Genomic DNA, 13,521 nt, shown 5'->3' with positions numbered 1-13,521 from the left:
TGAAATAAGTCAGACAGGGAAAGACAATACTATCTGGTATCATTTACATGTGGGATCTAAAAAATAATCCAAATGAATCTATATACAAAACAGAAACAGACTCCCAGACATAGAAAATAAACTGTGGTTACAAAGAGGAAAGGGAAGGGAGAGGGACAAATTAGGAGTATGCGATTAACAGATACAAACTACTATATATAAAATAGATAAGCAACAAGTCCCTACTATATATCATAACTATACCCATTATCTTGTTTAGAAACCTAAAATGAAATACAACCAGCAAACATACTGAATTACAATACACATATGAAACAAATACAATATTATTATAAATCAACCTAGTTTAGATTTTTAAAATAAAGTTAGTTTTAGAATCATGATAAAAACTATCAAATGCTAACATACTATGACCTTCGAAAAAAGGAAAAATAGGGTCGCATGGCCCCAAGATGAGTATGATTAAGTTTTCATTTGAGAGTCAGGAGGGTTGCTTAGAGGGCTGGGTGTTATTAGTTATGGTCAAGAATAAAAGGAGTAAAAAGGACACTCCAGCCAGAAGGAGTTACATGAGTGAGATAACAGCACAAAAGAGAAATATTTGTTCGTGGAAGTGGTTTTTATTGTAGAATTCAGAGAATGTTCTAGAGGAATCACTCAATAGGACAGATTCATTGTCCTTCCTCCGGCATCAAATACATGGTAAATAAATAGGCAGTTGGGTTAAAAATAAAGAGAGGAAATCAGAGGTCATCAAACTAAGACTGGGAATCAGGGTGATGCTGGGTTATAGGTGAAATGGAATGGGGCTTCATGGTAAGTCATTTGACCAGGTTCCAAGTCTTGTAAAGAACTACATGCTGCTTGTTCCCCTGCAGTAAATCTGGATCCCTTCAGAGGTCAAGCATGGTTGTGTCTTGGACAATACAGGGAGTGATACCCATACTATTCATTTACAGTTTCAAATCTAAATGCCAACAGAGCTTAAGGTGGTACTAACTGGGATGGATGTTGGCAAGGATAAGAAAATATCCAGGAATACTTATGTTTCCCTAAAATTACATGCTTTCTTCCATTTTCCATGATATGTACAACATTTTGTCTATCGTTTGCTTTCTACTTTTTTGAGAGACATGGAGATTTCTTTGCTTAAATAAATAAATAAATAAAACAGGGACTTCCCTGGTGGTCCAGTGGTTAAGAATCTGCCTCTCAAGGCAGGGGACATGGGCTTGATCCCTGGTCTGGGAAAATCTCACATGCCTTGGTGCAACTAAGCCCGTGCACCACAACCACTGAGCCCGCATGCCTTAGAACCCGTGCTCTGAAACAAGAGTCAAGAGAAGCCACCACAATGAGAAGCCCACACACCGCAACAGAGTAGTTCCTGCTTGCTGCAACCAGAAAAAGCCCTCGCATAGCAACAAAGACTCAGCACAGTATAAATAAATAAATAAAACTTAACAACAACAAAACAGTCCACATGCCATGATTAGTATTACTTTGATCTCTACTGTGGTTTCTTAAGGACACTGACCAGCTTCCTAGAGGATGGCCTTTTTCAACTCTGTGTGTGTGTTAGCCACTAAGTCGTGTCCAAGTCTTTGCAACTCCATGAACTCTAGCCTGCCAGGCTTCTCCGTCCGTGGGATTCTCTAGGCAAGAATACTGGAGTGGTTGCCATTTCCTTCTCCAGGGGATCTTCCCAGCCCAGGGGTTGAATCCGAGTATTGTTTGTTTCCTGTATTGCCAGCAGGTTCTTTATGGCTTGAACCACCAGGGAAATCAGCTTCTTCAACTCTACATATATATATATATATATATATATATATATATATATATATATATATATATATATATACACACACACACACACACACACAGATTTATTTAATAAATTAGTATCATTCAAAATTCAGTGCCAGAATATCATGCAGATGAGTGTGCTGGCACTGTTTGTCACGAAGCACCTGTGCTCAGGTTAGATTGGCAGCGCCCTGCTACTGCTGGTGGTTCCTAGGATGGACGCCACAGCAGTACCAGTTATCTGTTCCCCTGCACTGCTAGTGCAAAGAATTCCTGAATAGTTCATTTTTCTAAGATAAATTTTATCTTTATGCCCTACTTAATATTTGCATCAGTGTAATATGTATCATTGGGTCTTAAGAAAGATAATGCTTCTATGATATGAACTAGATTATCCAATAATTGAGAAACTTTTTTATAGGAATCTGGATTATCTAACATTGTTAGCCCTATGTACAATTTCAAGAGTTCATTTATTAAAGTAGGTTTCTGTTCCTAGTGTGGTATATCAGATATCATGCTGGGTTTATTTTAGTGTATGTATTTCATTCCTGTGCTTCTGTTCTGAAGTCCTGGAAGAGCTTTTTCTGTGTAGTTAACTGATCTGCACTTAACACTAATGTTCGTGTTGGTATAGGAATGCTGTCTGAATTGTATAATTGAGCCACCAGGCAGGATTTTTGACTCAGTGTTGCCAGATGTTCTGAATTTTTCAGAGAAACTAAAGAGTCAACGTGTTCATTTAAAATCTGCTGCATTAAAAAATATATTGATGACCAAGTGAAGTTTATCATGAGATTGCAAAGCTGATTCATGAATCATCCTCAAAAATCAATCACTGCAATTTATCACATTATGATTATACCAATAGTGAAAAAAAGGCAACAAAGTTCAATATCCTTTCATAATGACAACTCTCAGAAAACTATAAATAGAAGGAAAGTTAACAGAGACTATCTACAAAGAAACTTAGAGCCGACATTATATCACATGTTTTCTCCATAAGAGATTGGGAAGTAGTCAAGCTGTCCATTTTTATACTCCTATTCAATATCATTCTAGAAGTCCTAGCGAACTCAGTAAGTTTAGAAAAATAAATAAAAGGCATTCACATTTTAAAAAATTAAAATATCCCCATGTAAAAAATCCTTATGATTGTCTACATGAAAAAAATCATAGGGGATCTACCAAAAAACATCACTAGAACTAAGTGAGCTTAAAAAGATTGCAGAATAAAAGATCAATACATAGAAATCAATTGCATTTCTACATACTAGCAATGAAAAGACTATTGTAAAGAAAATATTTGAGAACAGTATCATTTATAAGAGCTCCCAGAAATGAAATTGTAAATATAAATCTAACAAAAATATGTGCAGGATATGTAACTGAAACTACAAAACGCTGATGCCTGAGATCATAGAGGACCTAAATAAGCAGAGAGACACGCTGTGCCCATGAAGTAAAAGAGTCAATACAGTCAACATGTCAATTCTCCCCAAATTGACTAATACATTTAATGCAATCCCAATCAAAATCCCAGCAGGATTCTCTGCAGATTCACACTAGCTAATTCTGAAATTTATATGGAAAGATAATGGAACCAGAATATTCAAAACAATTTTGAAAAAGAAAAAAGTTGGAGGATGTGCACAACCACATTTTAAGATGTATCATAAAACTACGGTAGTTGAAACAATGTGACACTTGTGAAATGGTAGACTCTTAGTCAAATGGAAGAGAACAAAAACATCCAGAAATTTTCTAGTGCACATAAATAGCACTGACTTTTAGATTTTTGACAATTTGAAAGGAGAAAGGTAGTTTCACAGCAAATGGTGCTGTAAAACACTAGATATCAATATGTAAAAGAAATATGAAATTAACTTGAAATATATCATAGACACAAATATATTAAAACATAATACCATAAAACTCTTAGAAGGAAATACAGAACTAAATTTTCAGGACCTAGGGTAAGGCAAAGTCTTCTTAGATATGACATCAAAAGCAAAATACACAAAAGAAAAATGATAAATAGAAAAAATGATGGGTTTTATCAAAGTTAAGCACCCTTCTCCATGTTGAGCACAATTAACAGAATAAAAAGACAAACCATATATTGAGAGAAATTACTTGTGAGTCATATATTGAACAAAAATTGTATCTGTAATATATTTTTTAAAATATTCTTAAAACCCAAAAGTAAATAAACAACCTATTCAAAGAAATAGGAAAAATATTGCAACAAACACTTCAGCAAAGAAGATATATGATGCCAAATAAACACAAGATGTTCAATGTGATTAATAATGAGGAAAATGCAAATTAAAATGAGATATTACCATACACCTATTAGAATGCTTAAAGTTTTAAAAGTTACTGATAATATCAAGTGTCAATGAGGATGCAGAGAAAATTCTCATACATTTCCGGAAGGAGTACAAAACGGTATAAATATTCTGGAAAGTACCCTGGCAGTTCTTTTAAAAAATTGCCACAAGAACCAGTAATTTTATTGTAGAAATGGAAACTTATGTTCATATAAAAACTACCCACAAATGCTAATGGGACCGTTTTTCATGATCATCAAAAACTTGAAAAAGCCCAAATACCCTTCAGTAGATGAACATATAAACACATGGTGATACATACATACAAACAATGAAGCCCCAGTGGAATATTATTCAGAAATAAAAGGAGCAAATCGCCGACACATACATCATGGGTGAATATCAAATGCATTGTGCTCATGAACTTGGTTTCAAGAGGTTATATAATCATATAATTTCATTCAGGTGATATCCTGAAAGAGACAAAGCTATAGGAACAGAGAACATATTAGTGATTGTCAGGGGTTAAGAGTGGGGGCAGGGCTTGATTTTGAGGGAGAAACATGAAGGAGTTCTTGGGATGTTATCTTGTTCTGTATACTGTGGGTACAAGCATTTACGCATGTGTCAAAACTCATACCAAAATTAGTGTGTCACAGAAAGAATGAATTGTATTTATGTAATTTTAAAATATTAACAAATTAATTTTTTAAATAAAGTAAGAAAAAAGGGAATCAAATTTAACAAACAAAAAGCAGATACTCTGGAAGCTAAATGAACCCCATCTTCAGACCAAATTCTACCCATGAACCTCTGGTTCACAACTGCTGACTTGGACAAAGAGAGTATCCAAGATAGACTCTACTTAAGACTTCATCTGACCCAATTTCTTAACATGAGGCTCAGAGAGGGAAAGATCATTGCCAAAGCCACACAGCTAGGCCATGAAGCCCTAGGATGGCAGTTAAGTTGCTTTTTCTTGCTCTTATCCTTTGACACAGGTTGTATATAAAGAGTTGCACCTCAGGGGCATCCTAAAATTTAACATCGCTCAACCACAGATTAAGTGAATGGCTACCCACTCCAGTATTCTTGCCTCGAGAATTCTATGGACAGAGGAGCCTGGAGGGCTACAGTCCATGGGGTCGCCAAGAGTCAGACATGACTGACTCTTAGCATGACTGAGCGACTAACACTTTCACTTTCAGAGCGGGGGTGAGAAATTAACCTCATGAGAAAAAGGGCAAACTCCTCAAGGTCCAGTGTTTACAGGAAGTATATTAAAAAGTATGACCTTAACAAACAATTCTAGTGAAAGGCTGGGAACAACAGGCCTAGAACGATTTAACTGTTGAAATAATTCTGTCAAAAAATTAGCAGTGTTACAGGGAAGGCTGTGGGCCCTGACGGGTCCCCAGCAGAGACGTGTCTGCTCAGGGCTGCTATCGATTCTGAAACAATCTCGCACATGATAAATGAGAATGTGCTTAGGAGAGGATTCAGTCACAAGAGCCCCCAGATCAATCAGCTTGTCAACAGGCAGACGAAATTCAATTTTTATTCTTAGTAAACTCTTATTTGGTGGCAGACCATCGTTTCTGTGGAAATTGCTTCACAAAGGCCGAGGGGCAGGCGTGAGAACATGGAAAAATATAATCTTTGCCAAGCATGTGAAAAGTGAAGCGCTGGGCGTTTATGACTCAGAGCGAGGCAGTGTGATTACAGGGCAGTGGCTACTGTAGCCCACCTTCTTTGCCAAAAGGATGAGTTAGAGCCAGCTCTCTGTGCCCTTCCCCAACATCTGACCCAACCATCCTGAAAGGAAACACTTAGAACGGGCTCCCAGGCTTCTAGACAAAACTCCGTGACCCCATGACACAGAGCTGAAAGGGGCTTTTGTAGAGACCTCCTCTTCAGTTAATTTAAACCATACAAAATTGCCATTTCAGTAAGCTTAAAAAAAAAAAAAGGTCAAATACTAGTAAATTTCATATGATTGAACCAGGTAGCTCCTCTCTATCTTTCTTTGCCATGATATTAAGAATTTTGAGGCACTTTTTCTTCTTACATCCTTTTCAAAGTCACCCAGAAATTAATTTCAGGACTGGGATTAGGGTTTAGGATTGTTGAAGGCCAGTACAATAAAGTGAACTTTTATATCCTCCCAACAAAAAGGGAATGAATCAGCACTATAATGGTTGGGTCGATTTGAAGAAAGAGGAGTGAAGAAACATCTCGTTTACTAGATAATTTGCTATTAGTAAAAGTTAAATTCATCTCTAATTTTTACTATCACCTATTTAGCTGGGAGTTTTAAAGGCTAAAGCATCCAGATAATGAGTTTAACCACACAAAGAGACACGCAATACCACTGACTCAGCCCTCGGCCTCATGCTCCACAGTGTCTCTCATGGCCTCCTCTGGCCAAAGCAGAGGAGCTAAGGGGATGGACCTGTGCAGAGCTCTGATTTTCCCCTGGACAATATTCCACAAGCCAAGACTGTGAAACTGCCCATCGGTCAGCCCTGAGTCTGCTTCTCATGTTCAGCTTTTCCAAGGGTGGATGTTATCACTCAGTATGCATACTCCCAGATCTGAGGGGAAGCCACGGGGTAGCCCTTCAAAGAGAGAGAGAGAAATAAGAGATGAGATCAGATTGTCCATATTTGAAAGCTGGAGGCCCCCTGTGATGTGGAAGGAAGAGGCGATGGAAGAGAAGGTGGGTAGACTGGGCACCACAGGCCAAGCTAGAGGTTCCTCCCTGGGGAATGGCTATGTCCTACCATGCAACTCAGAGGACTCCTGATGTGTATTTGTCAAGAATGCATGTGTGTGTCTGTGTGTTTGTGTGTGTTAAGTCACTTCAGTCACGTCAAACTATGACCCTGTGGACTATAGCCCACTAGGCTCCTCTGTCCATGGGATTCTCTAGACAAGCATACTGGAATGAGTTGCCATGCCCTCCTCCAGGAGATCTTCCTGACCCAGGAATCGAACCCAGATCTCTTATGTCTCCTGCATTGTCAGGTGGATTCTTTACTGCTAGTGCCACCTGGGAAAGCCCATTTGTCAAGAATCAATTCTGTTCAATTCAGTCACTCAGTCATATCCGACTCTTTGCAACCCCATGGACTGCAGTACACCAGGCCTCCCTGTCCATTGCCAGCTCCCAGAGCTTACTCAAACTCATGTCCATTGAGTCACTGATGCCATCTAACCATCTTATCCTCTGTCAACCCCTTCTCCTCCTGTCTTCAATCTTTCCCAGCATCAGGGTCTTTTCAAATGAAAGCAGTTCTTCCCATCAGGTGGCCAAAGGATTGGAGTTTCAGCTTCAACATCAGTCCTTCCAATGAATATTCAGGACTGATTTCATTTATGATGGACTGGTTGGATCTCCTTGTAGTCCAAGGGACTCTTAAGACTCTTTTCCAACACCACAGTTCAAAACCATCAATTCTTCAGTTTTCTTTATAGTCCAACTCTCACATCCATACATGACTACTGGAAAAACCATAGCTTTCACTAGACAGACCTTTGTTGGCAAAGCAATGTCTCTGCTTTTCAATAAGCTGTCTAGGTTGGTCATAACTTTTCTTCCAAGGAGCAAACACCTTTTAATTTCATGGCTGCAGTCACCATCTGCAGTGACTTTGGAGCCAAAAATAAATAAATAAAGTCTGTCACTGTTTCCACTGTTTCCCCATCTATTTGCCAGGAACTTATGGGACCAGATGCCATGATCTTAGTTTTCTGAATGTTGAGCTTTAAGCCAACTTTTTCACTCTCCTCTTTCACTTTCATTAAGAGGCTCTTTAAGTTTCTCTTCACTTTCTGCCATAAGGGTGGTGTCATCTGCATATCTGAGGTTATTGATAGTTCTCCTGGCAATCTTGATTCCAGCTTGTGCTTCATCCAGCCCAGCATTTCTCATGATGTACTCTGCATATAAGTTAAATAAGCAGGTTGACAATATATAGCCTTGACATACTCCTTTTCCTATTTGGAACCAGTCTGTTGTTCCATGTCCAGTTTTAACTGTTGCTTCTTGACCTGCATACAGATTTATCAGAAGGCAGGTCAAGCGATCTGATATTCTAATCTCTTGAAGAATTTTCCACAGTTTGTTGTCATCCACACAGTCAAAGGCTTTGGCATAGTCAGTAAAGCAGAAGTATATTTTTTTTCTGGAACTCTCTTGCTTTTTCGATGATCCACTGGATGTTGGAAATTTGATTTCTGCTTCCTCTGCCTTTTCTAAAACCAGCTTGAACATCTGGAAGTTCACAGTACACACATTGCTGAAGCCTGGCTTGGAGAATTTTGAGCATTACTTTACTAGCATGTGAGATGAGGGCAACTGTGCAGTAGTTTGAGCATTCTTTGGCATTGCCTTTCTTTGGAATTGGAATGAAAACTGACATTTTTCAGTCCTGTGGCTACTGCTGAGTTTTCCAAATTTGCTGGCATATTGAGTGCAGCACTTTCACAGCATCATCTTTTAGGATTTGAAATAGCTCAAGTGGAATTTCCATCACTTCCACTAGCTTTGTTCATAGTGATGCTTCCTAAGGCCCATTACAGTTTATTAGCTTGGTTTCTATTTTTAAGCATTTAAATGTATGGTACACATGCCTCCTTTGTCTCTTTTCCTGAACCCCAGTGAGCATGACAGTTGGGCTTATATTTATATAACTATAAAGTTATATCATCTTTAGTTGCCTGTGTAGGTTGGCACAGATAGTCCCAAAGCACTGATCATCCTCAAGCAAGAGTGATTCAAAAACTTTTCTGTCTGGATTCAGAATTTTATTGTATTTAAAGTTCCATGTATGATTATGTTTAAATAGAGTACTTAAGTGTATGGTATACAAGATATATGGGGCCTCCCAGGTGGCACTAGTGGTAAAGAACCCACCTACCAATGCAGGAGACATAGGAGGCATGGGTTTGCTCTCTGGGTGGGGAAGATCTCCTGGAGGAGGGCATGGCAACCCACTCCAGTATGCTTGCCTGGAGAATCCCATGGACAGAGGAGCCTGGTGGGCTAGAGTCCATGGGTTGCAAAGAGCTGAACATCACTGAAGAGACTTAGCACACACACACAAACATTTTATATATATATCCATATATATATATATCTCCCCATGAAGAGTATGAAAAGGCAAAATGATAGGTCATTGAAAGAGAAACTCCCCAGGTCAGTAGGTGCCCAATATGCTACTGTAGATCAGTGGAGAAATAACTCAAGAAAGAATGAAGGGATGCAGCCAAAGCAAAAATAATACCCAGTTGTGGATGTGACTGGTGATAGAAGCAAGGTCTGATGCTGTAAAGAGCAATATTGCATAGGAACCTGGAATGTCAGGTCCATGAATCAAGGCAAATTGGAAGTGGTCAAACAAGAGATGGCAAGAGTGAATGTTGACATTCTAGGAATCAGTGAACTAAAAAGGACTGGAATGGGTGAATTTAACTCAGATGACCATTATATCTACTACTACAGGCAGGAATCCCTCAGAAGAAATGGAGTAGCCATCATGGTCAACAAAAGAGTCCGAAACGCAGTACTTGGATGCAATTTCAAAAATGACAGAATGATTTCTGTTCATTTCCAAGGCAGATCATTCAATATCACAGTAATCCAAGTCTATTCCCTAACGAGTAATGCTGAAGAAGCTGAATTTGAATGGTTCTATGAAGACCTACAAGACCTTTTAGAACTAACACCCAAAAAAGATGTCCTTTTCATTATAGGAGACTGGAATGCAAAAGTAGGAAGTCAAGAAACACCTGGAGTAACAGGCAAATTTGGCCTTGGAATACAGAATGAAGCAGGGCAAAGACTAATAGAGTTTTGCCAAGAAAATGCACTGGTCATAGCAAACACCCTCTTCCAACAACACAAGAGAAGACTCTACACATGGACATCACCAGATGGTCAACACTGAAATCAGATTGATTATATTCTTTGCAGCCAAAGATGGGGAAGCTCTATACAGTCAACAAAAACAAGACCAGGAGCTGACTTTGGCTCAGATCATGAACTCTTTATTGCCAAATCCAAAGTTAGATTGAAGAAAGTAGAGAAAACCACTAGACCACTAGGTATGACCTAAATCAAATCCCTTATGATTATACAGTGGAAGTGAGAAATAGATTTAAGGAACTAGATCTGATAGATAGAGTGCCTGATGAACTATGGACAGAGGTTTGTGACATTGTACAGGAGACAGGGATCAAGACCATCTCCATGGAAAAGAAATGCAAAAAAACAAAATGGCTGTCTGGGGAGGCCTTACAAATAGCTGTGAAAAGAAGAGAATCGAAAAGCAAAGGAGAAAAGGAAAGATATAAACATCTGAATGCAGAGTTCCAAAGCATAGCAAGAAGAGATAAGAAAGCCTTCCTCAGCGATCAATGCAAAGAAATAGAGGAAAACAACAGAATGGGAAAGACTAGAGATCTCTTCAAGAAAATTAGAGATACAAAGGAAACATTTCATGCAAAGATGGGCTTGATAAAGGACAGAAATGGTATGGACCTAACAGAAGCAGAGATATTAAGAAGAGATGGCAAGAATACACAGAAGAACTGTACAAAAAAGATCTTCACGACCCAGATAAGCATGATGGTGTGATCACTCACCTAGAGCCAGACATCCTGGAATATGAATCAAGTGGGCCTTAGGAAGCATCACTATGAACAAAGCTAGTGGAAGTGATGGAAATTCCAATTAAGCTATTTCAAATCTTGAAAGATGATGCTGTGAAAGTGCTGCACTCAACATGCCAGCAAATTTGGAAAACTCAGCAGTGGCCACAGGACTGGAAAAGGTCAGTTTTCATTCCAATCCCAAAGAAATGCAATGCCAAAGAATGCTCAAACTACCGCACAATTGCACTCATCTCACACACTAGTAAAGTAATGCTCAAAATTCTCCAAGCCAGACCTCAGCAATACATGAACCGTGAACTTCCAGATGTTCAAGCTGGTTTTAGAAAAGGCAGAGGAACCAGACATCAAATTGCCAACATCCGCTGGATCATGGAAAAAGCAAGAGAGTTCCAGAAAAACATCTATTTCTGCTTTATTGACTATGCCAAAGCCTTTGACTGTGTGGATCACCACAAACTGTGGAGAATTCTGAAAGACATGGGAATACCAGACCCACCTGATCTGCCTCTTGAGAAATCTATATGCAGGTCAGGAAGCAACAGTTAGAACTGGACATGGAATAACAGACTGGTTCCAAATAGGAAAAGGAGTACATCAAGGCTGTATATTGTCACCCTGTTTATTTAACTTATATGCAGAGTACATCATGAGAAATGCTGGACTGGAAGAAGCACAAGCTGGAATCAAGATTGCTGGGAGTAATATCAATAACCTCAGATATGCAGATGACACCACCCTTATGGCAGAAAGTGAAGAGGAACTCAAAAGCCTCTTGATGAAGGTCAAAGAGGAGAGTGAAAAAGTTGGCTTAAAGCTCAACATTCAGAAAACGAAGATCATGGCATCTGGTCCCATCACTTCATGGGAAATAGATGGGGAAACAGTGGAAACAGTGTCAGACTTTATTTTTGGGGGCTCCAAAATCACTGCAGATGGTGACTGCAGCCATGAAATTAAAAGACACTTACTGCTTGGAAGGAAAGTTTTGACCAACCTAGATAGCATATTGAAAAGCAGAGACATTACTTTGCCAACAAAGGTTCGTCTAGTCAAGGCTATGGTTTTTCCAGTGGTCATGTATGGATGTGAGAGTTGGACTGTGAAGAAGGCTGAGTGCCGAAGAATTGATGCTTTTGAACTGTGGTGTTGGAGAAGACTCTTGAGAGTCCCTTGGACTGCAAGGAGATCCAACCAGTCCATTCTGAAGGAGATTCTGAAGGAGATCAGCCCTAGCATTTCTTTAGAAGGAACGATGCTAAAGCTGAAACTCCAGTACTTTGGCCACCTCATGCAAAGAGTTGACTCATTGGAAAAGACTCTGATGCTGGGAGGGATTGGGGGCAGGAGGAGAAGGGGACGACAGAGGATGAGATGGCTGGATGGCACCACTGACTCGATGGACGTGAGTCTGAGTGAACTCTGGGAGTTGGTGATGGACAGGGAGGCCTGGCGTGCTGCGATTCATGGGGTCGCAAAGAGTCGGACACGACTGAGTGACTGAACTGAACTGAACTGATAAAAGGAAAAACTCCATTTTCCTCTGTTCTCTCCTCTCTGAATGCTCACAATACTTCTGGTTATAGAATATTTGACTTTTTCCCACATACACACCAATTCTCTGACACCAGCAGGATGTCCTTCCATTCAGTTCAGTCTAACACTTCTCACCAGGAATTAGCACACACCCCCTCTCCCCACCCAGGTCTAGATCCTAGTCCCACAGTACCCCACCTACTTCAGGCTCCAATAGGGAGTCCCAGGCTTTCACTTGTATTTCCAACCAATCCCAAGACCCTCTTTTGTTTCCATAATTTGCTAGTATGTCTCTCAGAACTCAGGAAAACGCATTATTATAAAGGATATGATAATGGTTAGAGAAGATGGAAAGGTACTCAAGGAAAGAAGGGTCCCGAACATAGGCACTTCTTTCGCCATGGAGTTGGAACATATACCTTCCTGGCATGTGAATGCATTGGCCAACCCAGGAGTTCTCCAAACTCTGTTCAGCTCAGTTCAGTCGCTCAGTCGTGTCCGACTCTGCAACCCCAAGGACTGCAGCGTGCCAGGTTTCCCTGTCCATCACCAACTCTGTAGTTCAGGAATTTTTATGAAGGCTTCATCTCATAGACATGATTATTAACTCAGTTTCCAGTCTCTCTCCCCTCCCCAGAGGCTGAGTGGGTGGTGCTGAAAGTTCTAAGCTTCTTATAATTGTTTTATCTTTCCAGTGAGCAGCCACCATCCTGCAGTTATCCAGGAGCCCATTGAGTGTCAACTCATTAGAACCAAAGATTCTCTTATCATTCTAGAAATTCCAAGGGATTTAGGAGTGCTGTGTCAAAAACCAAAATCAAAGGCCATATACCAGAAGAAAAGATGCTCCTAGCTTCCCATGTGGCTCAGTGATAAAGAACCTGCCTGCCAGTGCAGAAGATACAGCAAGTTCAATCCCCAGGTCAGGAAGATCCCCTGGAGAAGGAAATGGCAACCCACTCCAGTATTCTTGTCTGGGAAATCCCATGGATGGAGGACCCTGGCGGGATACAGTTCATGGAGTCAAAAACTGGCCAATTGATTTTACCCTCAGGAAATCTCAAAGACTTTAGGAGCTCAGGCTAGAATCAGGTGAACACCAAAACATATTTTTTAGTGTATCATTGTATCACAATAGTTAAATGATTACATGGTCTCTGAAAGTCCCATC

This window comes from Bos indicus x Bos taurus, chromosome 18 (assembly GCF_003369695.1).
Source record: "Bos indicus x Bos taurus breed Angus x Brahman F1 hybrid chromosome 18, Bos_hybrid_MaternalHap_v2.0, whole genome shotgun sequence".
NCBI lineage: Eukaryota > Metazoa > Chordata > Mammalia > Artiodactyla > Bovidae > Bos > Bos indicus x Bos taurus.
Note: the sequence above shows the minus strand (reverse complement) of the source record.